The following is a 12,890-nucleotide window of genomic DNA, read 5'->3' as shown; positions in this document are numbered from 1 at the left end:
AAATAGTTGTTCGTCGAACGAATCGTTGCATGCTCTATCCGTTAATTATAGGTACATGGTAATTTTCCAACGATTACGACTATTTCACGAGCAAACTTTATTCATCGCACGATAATAATTACGATTAAAGGCACGAATATTTATATCGATTTATTTCTAACTTATAGACGTTTCTTTAAACACGCTCGACTTTCTGTAAAGAACGTACCAGTTTGTTCGATTCTTTTACATTATACTTCGTTCAAACGTGTACGTTTCGAAAACGTTTCTTTCCGTAGTAATTACTATCGCGACAAATAAAACTTGCTATCGATATAATTATCATCGGTGCTGAATAACAATTTCAATTATCGAATATCGAATGTACCGCGTGCTGCGTATTATGATCACTATCTGCAAGATTCGTTAATTTGCAAAAGACTATTTTGATAACGCAATTATTCGCCAAGAAGTTTTAACAGTTTCGTTGTTTACCGATGCGTAAACGCGTACATACGCGAAAGCAATTTTTGTGCGTTGCACGCAAGGATACTACTTATAGAATACCAGACTTCCTCTTTGATCATTTCTGGTATTTTACGTTTTATTGCTTACGTCGAGCAACTTTTTTCAAATTGTACTTTTCGTAGTATCGTTTGAATATTTTCGTAAACTACGATAATTTGTAAAACGCGATATCGCTTCAGAGATCAAGAAGAGAAAGACAGAAGAAAATTGGAAAAGATATTAGACGTTTCTTGATACGTTTCTACAAATTTTATTTGAACAGAAGAAGAATCGCGTTTGAATCAACTTGATCGCTCGTAATTTCGATTTCACTTTAAATACCATTAATTTCCTATCAAGCACATATCAATCGATCGATAAATAATAATTAAACGTTAACTATCGGTTGAAAACAGATTATAAACAGCTATTACGTGAAGTGAGATTTCGCGAACGACAAGTACGATTATCGAAACGAATCTCGTTGTTGCACGAGCACGAAGAGGTACGCATATTGCGCGAGGAAGTCACTTTTCGCTTCCATTCTTCTACAAAACACAGTTACACGAATATCGAAACGATGGTGTATCGGCTAAAGATTTCCATCTTACACCGGTATATATTCGCATACGGTAGTAACGAAAATCGTCATGTTGTTCAGTTTATCCGTTTTGCTCGTTATCTAACCGTTCGTTCAGAGTCGAGATCGCGATATTTCGATCGAGTGATTAATTTCCCACTCGTTGTCGTCGTTAGAACTTGTATCGATAGCATGGGGTTGTAAACCAAATGATCCTAGATAAATTATTTCTATTTTTATGCGCGTTGCAGAGTTCCATGCTCTACGAATCGTGCGCTTTTTATCAACGATAGTTAACTTTCGGGTGTACGTAGTCCTCGATGTTCGGTAAAAGAAAAGTTGACAAAAGTTGGTCGAGATTAGCACGTTGATAACAAAAAATGCGATAAAATATCGTTAAAACTGTAAAAGTATTCGTGTACATCGAACGCATGATTGCGAAGAAAGTTACGGTTAAAGTACAGTGAAAAGATAAAGCATGTCGCGACTAATTGTAAGACGTTCCATTGCCGAGATCCGTTTATTAACCTTTACCTGTTCGTTACTTGTTTCGATCGTACGGTAGACGCTAATGCCAAATACCTACTGTAAAGTAAGGGTAAATGTAAGTTCAAAATGCGGACGAATTAGCGAGGATATACAGAACTTACTCGTAAGATTAGCACAGCTCAAAACGTATAGCTCAAAAATGCAAAACGTTCGATTGTTTTAGTTCAAAGCGTTCTTGTTGGCTCAAAAGAAAATCGATACGAGGCAATGTTGTTTCTGTAGTGTAGGAATGTCGCACGAACGCAAATACGATATGGAATGCACGCGTAAAACTGTACTACAAGCGGATTACTTCACGGTGGATTTTGCCACAGCTTCTAATCGGTTCCTACGTAACGTCGATCTTTCAGAGTGCGCACAACCAAGCTAGATAATCGTATAATTAAGCAACGACTTATCGATCGAACCCGACAGAGATCGAACGATCGGCTGCAGAATCGAACGAAAGGCTCCGATTACGCGACTGATCGTTTCGAGAATACGTGTCCGCGCGCGAACACGAGTTAGAGATATTTTATTATTTGAACTTTCACTTTCTTTTTTCGAGCAACTAGCGAATTCATTTGGAAATTATATGGAATTAAGAGGTACGTTACGAACTCGAACGTAAGCGAGTAGTACCATTGTTCTAAAAAGCTTTGATTCTATTATGCGTAACGAAGTACCGACGAGTACACTCGCGTAGACGATTATTTCGCTTCGACGTTGACGATATTTTCTATACAAGTACCTATATATGTACATATATTTTACAAATATCTACGGTGAAAAATTCAGAAAGATATCGATGTCGAATCAAGAACCAATTAAGTTATTTATTCCTTCGTCGACGTTTACGTTAGTTATCGTTGTTTGTTTGCCAATTATTTAAATATATCGCGTTACACGTTCGTTCGATATTTTAACTTTATTTAACTACACATAATATACTGACGTAACAGTTAGTTTAACAGCTAGGTTGGTTATACGCGACCGTTTAGATAAAATTATCAAGCTTTGATACTTGTTAGCGCGGCACATGAAAATTTCGTGAAATAATCAATATCCATAGAATCGTAGAAATTTGAATAATAACTATGGAATTCAAAGCGTACTTTGAAAATCGTGATATGTGCTTTATCGATTCTTTACTACTTATTGATTATTGGTGCTGTTTGTAATAATCGGTGCTGGTGTACGCCATATTTAGACCACATATTTTCGTTATAGAGATTTAGCGTGTAAGAATTAGCGGCCGAAAATGATACATAAAACGCAATAGAATAGGTAAAATTTTCTTCTTTTGCTTTCGAGCGAATCTTTCTTCCATTTGTTGACGTACAAAATTAGAATAGCGTATCCTAGCGTACCAAAGCGCTAGGAAATCGAAGAGAAAAACTATAGCAGAATCAGGTGCACCTTTTCGTTTTTCACAAAGCAAGTGTGAATCGTTGTTTCGTTATATTCGAAATACGTACTTGTATTAATATTATATACATGCGTATTATGTTATAGATCAGTGCTATCCGAGTTTTACGAGTAGTACCGATACTTTGTCTTATTTATCGAATTATGCAGCGCAGAATAACACGTGCCGTTTTTATCGCGTGAAATTCTTATCTCGAATAATCGGTTGTTTACAGAACCTCTAAAGGGCTGGATCACGTTTGATTATAATCGAAAAACACTCTTACGCGGCTTTACGATTAAGAAGTGTATCGATACGAAACAGTCGAAAAAGGGAATAACCTGATCGATTCGAAAATATAAGCCTATCGAAAATGGGTATCGAAGATATCCAAGATGATTGGTAAGAAACGATCGATATTAGTTTAGTCGTTGCGTTACTTTAACTTAATTGACGCTAGTTTGCGTAACTAACGTTCATCGATATCTTTGACACGTCGAGACGATGAGAAAACGCGTGTGTAAATACGTATTCCCAAAATCAAACGCAAAGATAATTTTGTTATGGAATTGATCGACGACGTATTGAATTTTAAAACTGCTCTTCTATCAGAGGCAGGAAATGCGACTTGTCGTATTTTAACCTGTAGTCTTCGTATACGTAGAAGAGAAAAATATTACGAGATTAGCATAGCGAAGAAGAACACCGTGGACAGCACCGCTGTAAATTGACGATCGTAATTGACTATTCTTAACTTACTGGTCTATGTTCGCGCTGTACGACACGACAGTGTGTTATAATTTCGACGTATTTTATCGGTTATTATTTTCACGCATTGCTGTGTAAATATCTTCATTCTGCGACGATAATGTTACAATTCGCTATTTATAGAGGATAATTGTCAAAGTGATCGCACATTGTGAGACTAGATAGCGTCATAATTTGTAAATAGTAACTTGTACGATTATAATAAAATGCTACGTGTAAAGAAATCTAACGGTACATCGTAACGACGTTTAATGTAATATTGATATTTGAAATTTCTAGGAAATTGCAAACAGTACTACGTATATGAAAAACGTATTCTCATTTTGCCCTATCGGAAACCAAAACTTAGCGTGCCACGACTAATGTACTACGCGATTATAATCGCCACGGTTAGACAGGTTGATCGTTCCATTTAATCGTTAATTTTCCCTTATGATTATTTTCCAAGTAAACGTTTATTTCGATATTTCTTCGACCGTTATCGATGTAAAACTGAGAAAAGTAATTGGATGTAGCATTACGTTCGTAACATTCTGTTGTTTCTCAAAATTTTCCTGTTAAAAATATTGGATCCGCACGCTTTCGACGGTTCTCTTGATTTGATCGTCATAGGTTTCTTTGTTCGATACAATTACCGAGTATGTATTGCGTATTTATATTTGTATTTTATACGTTCCTGATTGTGGGAATAAAAATGAACGCTATTCTTACTTTTGAAATATTCTTCTTTCCTTACCCATTGATAAATTTCTATGATAACGATGGATGTTTGCCGGTTTTATAATCGTTAGTCGTATTTCGATTCGATATCGTATCGTTGTACCTACATTTTTACAAATTCGACGATTCTCTAGACACTCGGTAAATTTGAAATAGTAGCAAATTAACGCGATATACATGTACCTGCGGAAATCACACGCGCATCTGTTAACAATTTCCGTTCGAACAAACATTGGATCATAGCCTGTTTTACAAATCTTATTAAACGTCTACCTCGATGAATACGTATTTCGTTTCAAATTAGCACGCGTACAATGTATTTGGTCACATTTGCGATTACTTGTGTGGTCCTTTTGTGTCGCGATATAAAGCCGCTTCTTGTCTCTCGATATACGCTTCGTATATATTTTCAACGTGTATATTTCGTATTTATACGTGGAAAGAAGAAAGGATAAAGATACGTTTCGATTATACGATTATACGAAAGATTATCGAACCTTTCTCGTCGTACGTATCTATTCTTTGTGGAGCGGACATCAACTGTAAAGAAAGGTTTTGTTGAGAATAAAATATCATTGCTAACGGCTACGCGTATATGTTACTTTGATTTTTCCCGCTTATTCGGTCTGTCTAAAACGGAAACCCATCTGCTTCTGCAATGGAAAACTCGATATGATCCGTTAAATTTATACGAATCCCGACCTTACATGGTTTTGAGAGCCCTGATCGAATAGTACGCGCTCGATAAGCTTTCTATCGCCTATCCGAGAATAAAAATTCTCGAAGTTGCTCTCAAATGGATACGCGATACGACGACCAACGCACACGTATACACCTTATTCGTTATACCCAATAACTAAACGCAATTCCAATATTCTATATTTAAAGTTGCTTTTTGATAAAATTTCATTTTTCCTAGAAACGCACAGTGCCCTTTTTCCTCTTTGTTTTGTCTCTCTACTCTTTACACTCAATAAACCCTGATGGGCTTCACATCCTGTGGCTCAATCTGCACGGCTGGTCGCCTTTCCAACTACACCTCACAGAGCATATGACCTCTTTATCCCTTTGTTTTTCTCTTACCCATCCTGCCACCGTATCCCTCAGTTTTTTCTCACATGCATAGGAATTCTTCGTAAAGGTTATTTTTCACTACGTCCATATCGCGATAAACTTATAGTTTATCCAGACATTTACATTTATACACATAGATTGGATTTTCGTCCATTGGATCGCGTCCAATGCAATACTTTGAGTTTTTCTCAATACAAAGTAAGTACATGTTATATTAACGCTTGACTCGATATTATCCATCTTTGTATTATACTTCCTAAGAACGTTCCTAAGAACGACACAGCGTAGTAAAACTTTGCTCTTAGTCTACATTCGTCGCGTATGTAAAATCGTATCTTTGATATATAAACGTCTCGTATAATTCTATTATACGGGTTACATACATTTTTAAGTCCTTATTGTCTAACCCTATACGTGAAAGTACGAGTACGCTAATCTTTGACAATGCTCATAAAACTACGTGCTAAAGTTTTAGAATCTTACTTTTATTTATATTAAATAACAATCCTGTATCGTGTTACAACTAAATGATACGTATGTAAATCTTGTTTCAACGCGCCAAAGAAAATGTTTCTCTTCGCAATTTATTTTAACTTTCTTTTTTACGCTCATTCACACATATTTCCCGATATGTTTCCTTACATCGTTCATTGCTAAGACTAGCTAACAACGTGAAATAGAGTTGCGGCGAACTTGCGGCCAAGTTTTATGTTACTTCTGTTAGAATAAAAGTGCAGGACAAGGATTTTGCGTATAGGATTTCGCTCTTGAGAGAAACCAGATTAGTTTAGTGGCTTTAATTCGAGTTGTTTGAACTTGCGTAGCCTCGTTTCAGCGACATATTCAATGGAGAATAAAAGAAAAATAGCTGCGTTTGAATGTAAAATTGTAATTATAATTACGAATATAACGGAAACGTGAAATATAAGGAATTTAATCGAATATAAAGTTGGAAAACGTCATGTTAGTTTAGGGCATCGGTGTCGGTAAGTGCGGAACTGGAAATAACGTTATATTACTCAGAAACTACGTATTCCCTTCGAGTTAAGGAATAGCCGAAGGAACCTGGTTGAATCGTGGTTTTGGAAAATAGACAGCGTTTACATATATATCGTACGTGTGTACACACACGCGTACGTAGGTATGTACGAACGAGAGTCTCTCGCTTCGACCAAAGTTCTCGCTTTGGCGGTCTATGGTGGTTTATGGTTTATGGTTTATGGTTTATGGAGTGCGATCGAGGCAAGTGCAGAAGGGAGAATATCTTAGAATAACCGGAATTAATCGCACCTTATTCGTCTTTCTGTAAATCTAACTCACATTCGTATAAAAACCTAACGAACCTCAACTTCGTTTGTAAGTTGAGAACATATTTCCAGTCAAGTAAAATAACAGATCCGTAGCGGTAAAATATTTCGAATTATATATTTGGAATCAAACGTCTTGACTATTACGGATAAGCATCGAGACACGAGAGAATATTTCAAATAAATAACAATTTCACATTGGTAAAGAGATTTCAAGTTACTCCGATTTAAATTGCTCGCACTCGTGTCAGGCAACTTGACTACTCTATCGGCGGGAACGAAGTTGACATTTCGATTTGACGGAGCTCTGTTTATATAGAATATGACCGCAAATATTATATAACGCAAATAGGCAAGAGGTGATTTCTTATGCAAGAATTAAACAAAAGCGTAGAACGAGCTTTCTCGTCCAAGATTAATTTTCTGGATTCCGTTCTCTGAAAAATCGGCTTTCAAATAAAATTAATAAAATAAAGTATCGCGGATATTCTTTGCTCAGTTTCAAAGTTCACGATAATTCGTAAAAGTCGAACGTCGTCAAATTTTGTAAAAGTTACGCCTTTCGGTCAATTAGTTCGTTACACGTTTATCGCGTATTTAGGTCATTGAAATACGAATGTGTAATTGTTCGATCGTAATTATTCGTTATACGTGTAAGTTTGCATCAGCTGCTATGATGCATTTTGGAATATTTAGCTTGTTGCTTTTAACCCTGTTTCATCCCATTTAGGCACCTACAGCTTCTAATAACTAAACTTTGAAGGCGAAGTTTCAATGTAAGACTACGTATATACGATTACGTTGTAAATACGACGAAGAAATGCTCGCGAATATGACTAATCGCTATCGAACGTACGTTGGACGATAATCCTGTACGAACTGTGTTCTTTTTCAGTATATTATGTTTTTACGTCGCACTATAATTATAATAAAGTACGAAGATAATTTTTTATTTGAATCGTTTACTCATGTACGCACGATTCTATGAAACAAGTGTAAAATTTCTGATTATGCGTCGAAACGGATAAACGAAAAAATGGATACTCCAATCACCAGCGTTGCGTCACAGTATGGCTGCACGTAATGCCAGTATCTATCATCGGTTAGGGCATTTTCCTTTGATTCCCCTCATTGACCTAATTGGCTGTGGTTGCGGAAATCCCACATCACAGTTGGTTAATTGGCAGTCAAAAATATCTTACGTCCTTCTGTAATCTATCGTTATAATCCTGAAAGTCTGTCGCAAGCTTCTGTATTTTAAGTGAAACTGAAACGTTATCTTTTTCCCAGAGATATTTATTTAGTTCGAATATTCAAATCGTTGTGACGATTTTCAATTGGTCGAGAGTCGCGTAACGGCGACCAAACAACGACAAAAGTAAATAAATCGTGTTAAAAGAAACCGTGGAAAAAAATGAACTGTGTAAAAGTGAATCGTGCGACAAGAGTGCCACATGTATTATATCCTTTTCATCGACATATTTTCAATTATCGATTAAAGTATTCGTTAAACGTAACGTAATACTTTGACTTATGCTCGTCGATCAGTGTTTAGGTGTTTTCTTGCCTTAATTTAGTTTGATCATTAATTTTCTATCAAGTACGTTACACGTTGTTCGTAATAACGTTTCATGTCCGCTCTCATTCCGGTTTCCAAGAAGCAGGATTACAAGGGATCTAGGAAATGCTTTTAGTGGAAAGGTATTAAACCTTGAAAGTAAATATGTTGAGAGTTGGAAGGATTTAGCTCATACGCATATTTCATCTTTACGTATCACATCTATCTATCTACGTATCCTACATATTAAATGTTATTATACGTATATCGTACAGTGTAGTACAATGGCCATGGCATAATAGTCATAGCACGCAGAAAGTTATTGAAAGATAGTGAGGAGTAGTGCTTCGGCTAAATAGATCTTTTAATAGATTTATATTCTGGAAACGATACCTAAAATAATTTTTACTGATGTCGGCTATGAAAATATGTATTGGTTTGCTGATACGAGGAAAACCTTACTTTCTGAGCACGTAATGAAGAAGCACATTGTAAAATGGAAGAGAAACACCATTTAACGAATTGTTTTACACTCTACGACATTTCGAAATAAGTATAGCAAATTAATAATTTTTGATATATTTAAAGAAATTATTCAACAAATTAAAGAAATTTCTTCCCTGGCCGCACACTGATATCGACGATTAAATTACCTGCAAGCAGCATCTCCGGAATACGGTTACGAAAGTACCTAATTAAAATTATATTTTAAAAGAAAGTAAACGTACTGTACGACAAATTAATAAAGCGATATGATTTTAAACTTAAATCAGATCGAAGCGAGGAAAATTATCGCTCGTTTATATTAATACGACTAAACATTATTGCACATATTATTGTGATCTTAGGTGAAGCAGCGAATAAACTCGCGTTTTTATAAGCTCTTAAAGCTTACAGGCAAAGGCCTTATCAGTTTCTAGAATATCGTTTCCACAAACTTAAAAACTGTAGTTTCGAAAGCAAAATGGCTTCAAAGTTTCGATAAGGATTCTTATACATTCAGAAAAGGTTGTTTCATACTTATAATCAATAAACTATTTTAAGGCAACATTGGCTGTTTCTGAAGTATATCAATGAACTTTTCCAGCATGCTTGTCAGGTCATCCTATACCGAAAATGTCATTCTTTGCTTGGTATCTTTTCACTAAGGATGAAATACAAAATTTACGCTTCGCTGAAATATGCGTTAAAAACGGTAATTTCAATTTCTCGTAAAGGAAATCTTGATATAATACATACGTATTTAGAAATAGTTATTCCCTTTCAAATACGTAAAATAAAATATATATCGCGGATCACGAACATAGATTTGCACGATCGGAATATACGGTGGATATTTGAATACATGCTTACCACGGAAATCTGTGCACGTGTATGTATAATATGCTCACTTATGGTAATATTAAATCACTATATCGACAAAATTTAAAAACAACAACGTACATAGAAGCTGTAAAATGTTTATCGCAAACACATATCTAGTACAAAATTACTATGCAGCATGGATAGCAATTATAATTGAAGATCATAATATGCAAGTGTTAAGGATGGTTCCACGTGTAGGCATATCGAGGCCTTTTAATACAGTGGATAATTGACTGTTTAAATATTTTTGCGATCTCCATGAAATACATATATGTATACTCGCGCTAGATATTTTGTAGTTTCTGTGTCGATTATCAGATTGGTTTTGGTTCATGATAATAGTATAGAATTCTAGATGCAGGAAATTTCCTAATTGTAAGCGCGATAGCATCTAGTTTCCTTTTTCTAACATTTAGCTGTACTCTCCGTGAGTGCTATAGATACTGATCCGATAACCCTCAGCCTCGCGTTGCGTTGGTTCTCACACGTCAAGCTAGGATAAGAGGACTCTGGCTGATTTACGTGACACTGCTATCCCTCTGTAAAAGATTAAAGCGCGGAAACATATGGCTCAATGAAAAAAGAAACGAATAACGAAGTGTGATAGCAATTCGTGTCGCTCCAATTTCGCTAGAATAATTAATCGATGCTCATAATAAATGTGGTTATAGATATACAAGATCGTTCGTTATTGATGGCGCGGTCAAAATGTAAGATACCCCCGGAAAAAGAAAAGAAGAACAGACGACGCAATCTGTATGGAAAAATAAATCTGCAATAAATTCTACGGTAAAAATGTACGATGGATTGTTCGCATTCAGGACTCTTTTTAATGTTACCGACGGAGAATATCTTTTTCCACCGCACTTTTCAAATTCCTTCAGCAGCACTTAGGAAACAGATTCTTAAGAGCCTTCTACTCCAAGCATCCTTCATTTTAGCGATACGGGGAACACAGCCGCGATTCAGCCGAATGGTTAATAGTCTACCGATCGAAAGAAACGAGATACGTCTGGAACACTCGCAGTTCAATAAAGAATAAAGAATAAAGACTAAATAGTAAAGAGTAAAGAATAAAAGCGATAAAACCAGCAGCTATAAAAAGATCATTCGTTAAACGTATAAACGCAACGGAAGTAGCTAATAAATTTTCTAGCGATTCGTAGAAGAAAATTACAACGTTACTTATGGTTGGAATTAAAGATAAATTTTACTATCGTATCGTATAATTGCGATACCAATTTGTACGTTCTAACATAAAATTAAACGTAGAATTTGATATAATTGTAGACTAAACTTTGAGAGATATAATGACAATTTTTTCATACAAATTTTTTTTCATACAGATCCAAGCTTATACGAAAATCAATGAAATAATTTGACAAATTCTCCAACTATACGTAATACCATTACGGTTCGTAACAGGCAAGTTAATATTATAAAAAATAATATTATTAGAATAGATGCTATCGTTGTAATCTAATAGCATTGTTATTGGAAATTTTAATTAGATCCATACTTGTGACATATATAAGTACGTATTTCGAAATCACGATGAATAGCAAAAACGACGTAATTCCACACATTGTGGAAAATACGTGTTGTGCACGAAACACTACCAATGCAACTTCAGTTGCTGTGAAATTATTACTTAGCTTACAAACTATGATCATTATGACGACTGCTTTTCTTTCACCCAAGCGGTATCTAGGCACGTAGAGTAGAATTTATTCATAACCTTAGAACAATATTCTTTGATTTTGTAGTCTCTTCTCGTGTCAAATTTCGATAATCCTTATACTTTGCTTTGCTTTACTAATTTTATGACTTGTTATGTTACTACACTTTAACGAAAGGAATTAGTAGCGAATACATTTATATCGATCAACTAAATGAAATATTAGTAGAATTCTAGTTAGTAGTATTCTAATTAGTAGTATTCTATTCAAGCCGTTCTTTCGTCGAAGCACGTCTTTGAAAATACAATGGATTGCTCAAGAATTGTTTTGGTTCTGAAATCTGCCTATCGCGTATTATCTACTTTGCCCATGAAATTTGATACGTTCTCGGACGAACAAAGTTCGACTCTAATACCTTCGTATGTTTGATAAAAACAGTGTTATTTATGTGAAAAGTTTAAATAACGAAAGATTAAAGGTTATATCCATTAAACAGAAAATTTTTATGCAATTTTCGATTCAAAATGAAAAGTTCAAACTTGTTAAATTTTTAATCAGATTCTACTTTTTAATTAACGATAATTATTGTAAAATACAAATAATAAGATTAAATCTAGTACAAAATACAAATCATGTAAATGTTTACTTACGTTATTGGCCTTTGCAGTTCTTTTCCAGGGAATAGGCAGGGAGGGAAGATGAAAAAACTGTAATAAAAATATAAATTATTGTAATTTGTTTTGAAAAACACAGTGATAGTCGTTCAAAAAGTTTCAGTTAACGAAATATGAGATTCTATTCAAACTTGAAATTATAGTAATCATAAGAATTCAAATTTTCTAATAAAATTTAATTGCTGTAATAATTGCAACTATAAAATAGAAATTAAAAATTGAGATACTGAAAATTTACAAGTATACCTACATAATAAATATACGATTGATTTGTCAGAATTTCTCTCCACACTGAATGTCCGCCTTTATCTTGCTATATTACGTGAATTTGCTACAGTTAATGTCACATGTTTGCAACTTCACAACTTATATTTTTTCCGCAAAGGTGGCGCGCAATGACGCTCAGATGCTTCGAAACAAGATTTCACGCGCGCTTTCACGTAGTGTCGTTCTTCAAGCATATTTAGTTGTAAAATTTAGATTTCTTGCAAACATTTTCGAATATTTATAAAGCGTGATATAGTATGTTAACGGAGTGTATGTTCTATATTATAATAACGAACGTTCAGAGTATGATTCTTGCAAATAATCGTATTGTGTACATTCAGGGTATACACAAGCATTTATTCAATATCGAAAGACGTGTTATAATTTACATTTAATATCTTTAATATATATTGCAGTTTCTTAATAATCATTTCTTAAGTGTAGGACAATAGCAGTATTTTCTTGAATAAGTTCGA

The 12,890-nt window shown here is 34.8% G+C and overlaps 1 long non-coding RNA gene across 1 annotated transcript; it reads right to left on the bottom strand.

Annotated features, from left to right (window-relative positions):
- Nucleotides 1-10,123: 10,123 nt before the first annotated feature.
- On the bottom strand, nt 10,124-12,665 carry LOC105682073. The gene is made up of 3 exons (XR_001102789.3): nt 12,398-12,665; nt 12,124-12,180; nt 10,124-10,333 (listed from the first exon to the last, which is right to left on the bottom strand). It is a non-coding gene; the product is annotated as an uncharacterized LOC105682073 (long non-coding RNA).
- Nucleotides 12,666-12,890: the final 225 nt, after the last annotated feature.

The sequence above is a fragment of the Bombus impatiens genome, unplaced genomic scaffold, assembly GCF_000188095.3.
Source record: "Bombus impatiens unplaced genomic scaffold, BIMP_2.2 scf_0064, whole genome shotgun sequence".
NCBI classification, from domain to species: Eukaryota; Metazoa; Arthropoda; class Insecta; order Hymenoptera; family Apidae; genus Bombus; species Bombus impatiens.
This window is presented reverse-complemented; position numbering and strand designations above follow the sequence as displayed.